At 38.3% G+C, this 6,079-nt stretch overlaps 1 non-coding gene across 1 annotated transcript; it reads left to right on the top strand.

Moving 5' to 3' along the window:
- Window positions 1–934: 934 nt before the first annotated feature.
- On the top strand, window positions 935–1,146 carry LOC126026533 (small nucleolar RNA U3). Its single transcript, XR_007501768.1, has one exon. It is a non-coding gene; the product is annotated as a small nucleolar RNA U3 (small nucleolar RNA).
- Window positions 1,147–6,079: the final 4,933 nt, after the last annotated feature.

Here is a 6,079-nt window from a genome sequence, read left to right as displayed (position 1 = left end):
ATCCAGGACCAAAGGTGGTTGGTTCGAATCCCGGTGTCCCATATGGTCCCCCGTGCCTGCCAGGAGCTATTTCTGAGCAGACAGCCAGGAGTAACCCCTGAGCAACGCAAAAAAAAAAAAAAAAAAAACAGCTCCTGGCAGGCACGGGGAACCATATGGGACACCGGGATTCAAACCAACTACCTTTGGTCCTGGATTGGCTGCTTGCAAGGCAAACGCAGCTGTGCAATCTCTCTGGGCCCTGGCATTTGAAATTTTTTAAGAAGTTGCTGGTCTGGTTTTTTTTTTTTGTTTGTTTGTTTTTGCTTTCGTTGTTGTTTTTTGCTTGTTTTTGTTTTTGATTTTTGGTTGTGTGTTTCTTCATAGCTGATGGTTTTGGTTTTTGGTTTACTCTTTTTTTTTTAATTTCTTAATTCTTTTTGTACTTTTTTGTTACTCCCTTATTGTTTTTTTTTTTTTTTTGTTTTGTTTTGTTATTTTTGTCTTGTTTTGTTTTGTTACTTTTTTCTTCTACCGAACGAATACTTACAGCACCTAGACGACTCCTCCCATATCCCTTCTTATATCTCCAATAGAGCCACATTACTGGAATCACCTTGATCAGCATCATAATTGGAGAGAGAAAAATGGATGGTACCAACATCAGACAGCTGTATGTCCATTTGCTGGAAATAAAAAAGGATCAGACTTGAATACGAAATCTAAAGTCAACGACAACAGAAATGATACCCAATCTACATCAAGCTGTACATGGGGGAACAGTTGCACTAGCATTACGGGGGTAGAGGAGGGGGAAGTGGGATGCATGCCGGGAACAGGGGTGGAGGGGGGACAACACTGGTGGTGGGAATGCTCCTCGTTTATTGTTACTATATGCCTTAAATATCACTGTGAAAGATTTGTAATTCACTTTGTCAACAATAAACAAAATCCTAAGACACTACTTTCAGGGATCATTTCTATAGTATGTGACTAGAGAAGTTTCTCTGATCGTGTAGCACCCGAAGCCAGGAGGAGGAGCCAGAGCGTCCTCTCCTGAGCGTGAAGCCGGCTTTAGGTGCCGCTTCTGCGGCTGCCTTTTGCCATTGACGATCGTTCTCCCCTTCCAAAGGAAGCGGTAGAGGGAGAGGATGCAGTCTGAGTGGTAAAGAAAGAAAAAAAAAAATAAAAAATAATTATTGAAGATTTGGGAATATTGTAAGTTAATGTCCTTTTAGAAACCTAATTAAATTCTTTTTTTTTGGTTGTTTTTGTTTTGTTTTGTTTTGTTTTGTTTTGGGTCACACCCGCCAGAGATCAGGGGTCACTTCTGACTTCATGCTCAGAAATTGCTCCTGGCAGGCTCAGGGGACCATATGGGATGCCGGGATTTGAACCAATGACCTCTGCATGCAAGGCAAACGCCTTACCTCCAGGCTATCTCTCCGGCCCCATTAAACTTTTTATTAATGCATACATTTTTATCTAATTAATGATTTGATGTCAATTATATATATATATACACACACACACACACACACATTTTTTTTTTGGCCACACCCTGTGGTGCTCAGGGGTTACTCCTGGCTGTCTGCTCAGAAATAGCTCCTGGGGGCCCGGAGAGATAGCACAGCGGCGTTTGCCTTGCAAGCAGCCGATCCAGGACCAAAGGTGGTTGGTTCGAATCCCGGTGTCCCATATGGTCCCCCGTGCCTGCCAGGAGCTATTTCTGAGCAGACAGCCAGGAGTAACCCCTGAGCAACACCGGGTGTGGCCCAAAAACAAAAAAAAAAAAAAAAAAAAAAAAAAAAAGAAATAGCTCCTGGCAGGCACGGGGGACCATATGGGACACCTGGATTCGAACCAACCACCTTTGGTCCTGGATTGGCTGCTTGCAAGGCAAACGCCGCTGTGCTATCTCTCCAGCTCCCGTTTTCTATATTTTTTAATTTGATGGTTAGTCATGTAGACATCATCTACACAGAATGACAGTTTTAATTCTTCCTTTTCAATCATTATTTTAATAAAGAATAACAGCCATCTTTTTGGGTTCTGTAATTTATTAGCATTTTAAAACTTATTCAAGTATGAAAATTGCTGCAATGTTGTATCACTAGATATATTAAACATATAAAATATTTTTTTCTTTTTTCTGGTTAACATATATAAGTGTTGAATTTAAGTAATATATTATATTAAGTAATATATATTATATAATTCTATATTATATATTATATTAAGTAATATATTATATATATTTGTTTTTTGGTTTTTGGGTCACACCTGGCAGCGCTCAGGGGTTACTCCTGGCTCTACACTTAGAAAATGCTCCCAGCAGGCTCAGGGGACCATATGGGATGCCGGGATTCAAAGCACTGTCCTTCTGCATGCAAGGCAAATGCTCTACCTCCACGCTATCTCTCCAGGCCCTGAATTTAAGTAATATTTTTGCACCTATTGAGGTATCACATGAACGTTCAATAGTAGCACAATAATATAATCATTATATTAATTATGGTCTCTTCTCTATTTTTTTTCTCTCTCTCTCTTTATAGCTGTGCCAAGAATTGAATCCAGGGTTTTACAGGTGAGTGGCAAGTACATTCTTGGCCCCATTAACTGATTATAGTATTATTATTTTTATATCATTATATTAATTATATAATATTAACTTGTGGTAATGATCTTTTTGCTTTATATTTAAAGTGAGGTAGTGTAACCCCACCCCTCATTATTCCTGTGTAACCTTACCTACAAGAAAGACCTCCATTTCTGGGAGGGGTCTTTAGTAGATAACAAAAAGGTTTGGCCTCAGGGGCAAGGGGATTTGCCTGAATAGAGAATGGAGAAGGAAGCAGGAGGAGAGATGGCTAAAAGACAAGTTAGGATGCAGGGCTGAATAGGAATCCAGCATAAATGGTTATTATAGGCCACATATGTTGGCCAGGGCAAATAAAGCTGGTATTTTCTGGAACCTGTCTGTGGATGATTTCCTTGCCTCTACCTGAACCTGCTGACTTGCCGGCTGGAGGGTGTTGTAGCCACATGGCCTGGGACGGCAGAGAAAGGCCCCTCCATTCATCCCATCACCATCCAGCTCCATCCAAAGGACCTTTTTATTATTTAATGCAACAAAGTAGAACTATTATTTCATTTTTAAAATTATCTTTCACTAGCATTACATCAAAATTTCCAATTAAGATTTTGAAATTGATACTCCTACAAAAACTTATAAGGTAAAAATTTTAAATTAGTTATCAACCATTTTGGTCAATGGTTTAATAACAGAGGTATAATTTTTAAATAAGACTATTAATTTTCATTATTTTATAATATACTTAAGTTTTCATAGTAAAAATTTACCTTTCCATATGTACTTTTCTTTCTTTCTGTCTTTCTCTCTCTTTCTCTTTTTCTTTCTTTCTTTCTTTCTTTCTTTCTTTCTTTCTTTCTTTCTTTCTTTCTTTCTTTCTTTCTTTCTTTCTTTCTTTCTTTCTTTCTTTCTTTCTTCTTCTTCTTCTTCTTCCTTCCTTCCTTCCTTCCTTCCTTCCTTCCTTCCTTCCTTCCTTCCTTCCTTCCTTTCTTTCTTTCTTTCTTTCTTTCTTTCTTTCTTTCTTTCTTTCTTTCTTTCCTTCCTTCCTTCCTTCTTTCCTTCTTTCTTTCTTTCTTTCTTTCTTTCTTTATGTATTTCTTTCTTTCTTTCTTTCTTTCTTTCTTTCTTTCTTTCTTTCTTTCTTTCTTTCTTTCTTTCTTTCTTTCTTTCTTTCTTTCTTTCTTTCTTTCTTTCTTTCTTTCTTTCTTTTTCTTTCTTTCTTTCTTTCTTTCTTTTTCTTTCTTTCTTTCTTTCTTTCTTTCTTTCTTTCTTTCTTTCTTTCTTTCTTTCTTTCTTTCTTTCTTTCTTTCTTTCTTTCTTTCTTTCTTTCTTTCTTTCTTTCTTTCTTTCTTTCTTTCTTTCTTTCTTTCTTTCTTTCTTTCTTTTTCTTTCTTTCTTTCTTTCTCTCTTTCTTTCTCTCTCTTTCTTTCTTTTCTTTCTCTTTCTTTCTTTCTTTCTCACACCCAGCAGTACTCAGGGGTTACTCCTGCTCTATGCTCAGAAATCGCCCCTGGCAGGCTCAGGGGACCATATGGGATGTCAGGATTTGAACCACCATTCTTTTGCATGCAAGGCAAACATGCTACTTCCATGCTATCTCTCCAGCCCCTCTTTTGTTTCTTTCAATATTATTAACCTATTCCATTAAATATTGATGCTTATTTTTTATTATTTTATTTCTAATTAAAGTTAATGAGATCTACTCACTTAAACATTTTTTTTTTAGTTGAGGATGGAGCTATAGTATAGTGTAAAAGGCACTTAACTTGCCTGTAGATAATTTGACTCAGTTCCTGATTCCCCCAAACAACACCATTAGTGATCTAAGCACATGCCAGGAATAAGTCCTGAGCATTTCCAGGTGGATTCCATCCTCCAAAAAGTTTTTTTTTTTTTTTGGGTCACACTGTTTGATGCTTAGGGGTTACTCCTGGCTAAGGACTCAGAAATTGCCCCTGGCTTGGGGGACCATATGGGACGCCGGGGGGATCGAACTGTGGTCCTTCCTTGGCTAGCACATGCAAGGCAGATACCTTACCTCCAGCGTCACCTCACTGGCCCCCCAAAAAGTTTTTTTTAAATGTTCACTAAAATATCACATATTCATTTTTTGTGATTATTATGTCTATTTATTTTGTTTTATATTTTGGTTTTTGGTTTTATAGCCACACCCAGTGATGCACAGGGGTTTCTCCTAGCTATGTGCTCAGAAATTAGAAAATCTTTGCCAGCTTTAATCATTTCTTCTCTCTCTCTCTCTCTCTCTCTCTCTCTCTCTCTCTTCTCTCTCTCCTTTCTCTCTCCTCTCTCTGTCCTCTCTCTCTCTTCTCCTCTTCTCTCTTCTCTCTCTCTCCTCTCTCTCTCTCCTCTCTTTCTCTCTCTCTTCCCTGGAGAGAGTAGGATGAAACCGGGGCCTGTGGTGTGATGAAGTATACCTAGATTTATCCATGTATCTCCTGTATCTTCTGAGGTTGTGACTTTAATTAATTAATTAATCAATTTATTTATTTATTTATTTATTTTTGGTTTTTCAGGCCACACCCATTTGATGCTCAGGGGTTACTCCTGGCTAAGCACTCAGAAATTGCCCCTGGCTTGGGGGGACCATATAGGACGCTGGGGGATCGAACCGCGGTCCTTCCTTGGCTAGTGCTTGCAAGGCAGACACCTTATCTCTAGCGCCACCTTGCTGGCCCCAACTTTTATAATCCATATATTCCTCATGTATTGATTCATTTCCAAATTGCCTCTTAAGGAGGTCATAACTCTGAGACAGATACAAATGAACTTAGGAAACTTCTATAAATTATTGAGCATAAACCCTTCTGTGTATGAGCTGTTGAAGACATAGAGTGTCTCTCAACTCAACTGTCCTTTCTAAAAGCATATATAATAAAAAATGTAGGAATCTATTCAGTTACTCAGAAAAATACCTTTGAAAATGTTAGATTATACCAGAAGGCCCTTCTGTAATGATTTGGATGCCCAGTGAGATTTTTTGCTATTCTGATTATATATTACAATAATAAATAATTGCTTTGTTTTAAAGTAAGTGTTATTCAAACACCAACATTTGTTTTTTTCTTTTTATCTATTGCAATATGATTTTGTTCTGATCACATACTGTCTGAGGAGGTTTAAAATATCATGACAATCATTTCTCTTAATGTCAACAGACTTAAATGCACCAAGTGATTTGAGACAGAAAGGCAAAATGGATCAGAAAACTGATTCCAACTTTCTGCTGCCTGCAAGAAACACATTTGAATAGTCAGTGCAAATACAGTCTCCAAGTCAAAGGTTGGAAGAAAAAAAATTGTTTTTTGGGCCACACCCATTTGATGCTCAGGGGTTACTCCTGGCTAAGCACTCAGAAATTACCCCTGGCTTGGGGGGACCATATGGGACGCTGGGGGACCGAACCGCAGTCCTTCTTTGGCTAGTGCTGGCAAGGCAGACACCCTACCTCTAGCGCCACCTCTCGGGCCCCGGAAGAAAAATTTTAAA

The sequence above is a fragment of the Suncus etruscus genome, chromosome 13, assembly GCF_024139225.1.
Source record: "Suncus etruscus isolate mSunEtr1 chromosome 13, mSunEtr1.pri.cur, whole genome shotgun sequence".
NCBI classification, from domain to species: Eukaryota; Metazoa; Chordata; class Mammalia; order Eulipotyphla; family Soricidae; genus Suncus; species Suncus etruscus.
Note: the sequence above shows the minus strand (reverse complement) of the source record. Positions and strands in the feature narration are given on the sequence as shown.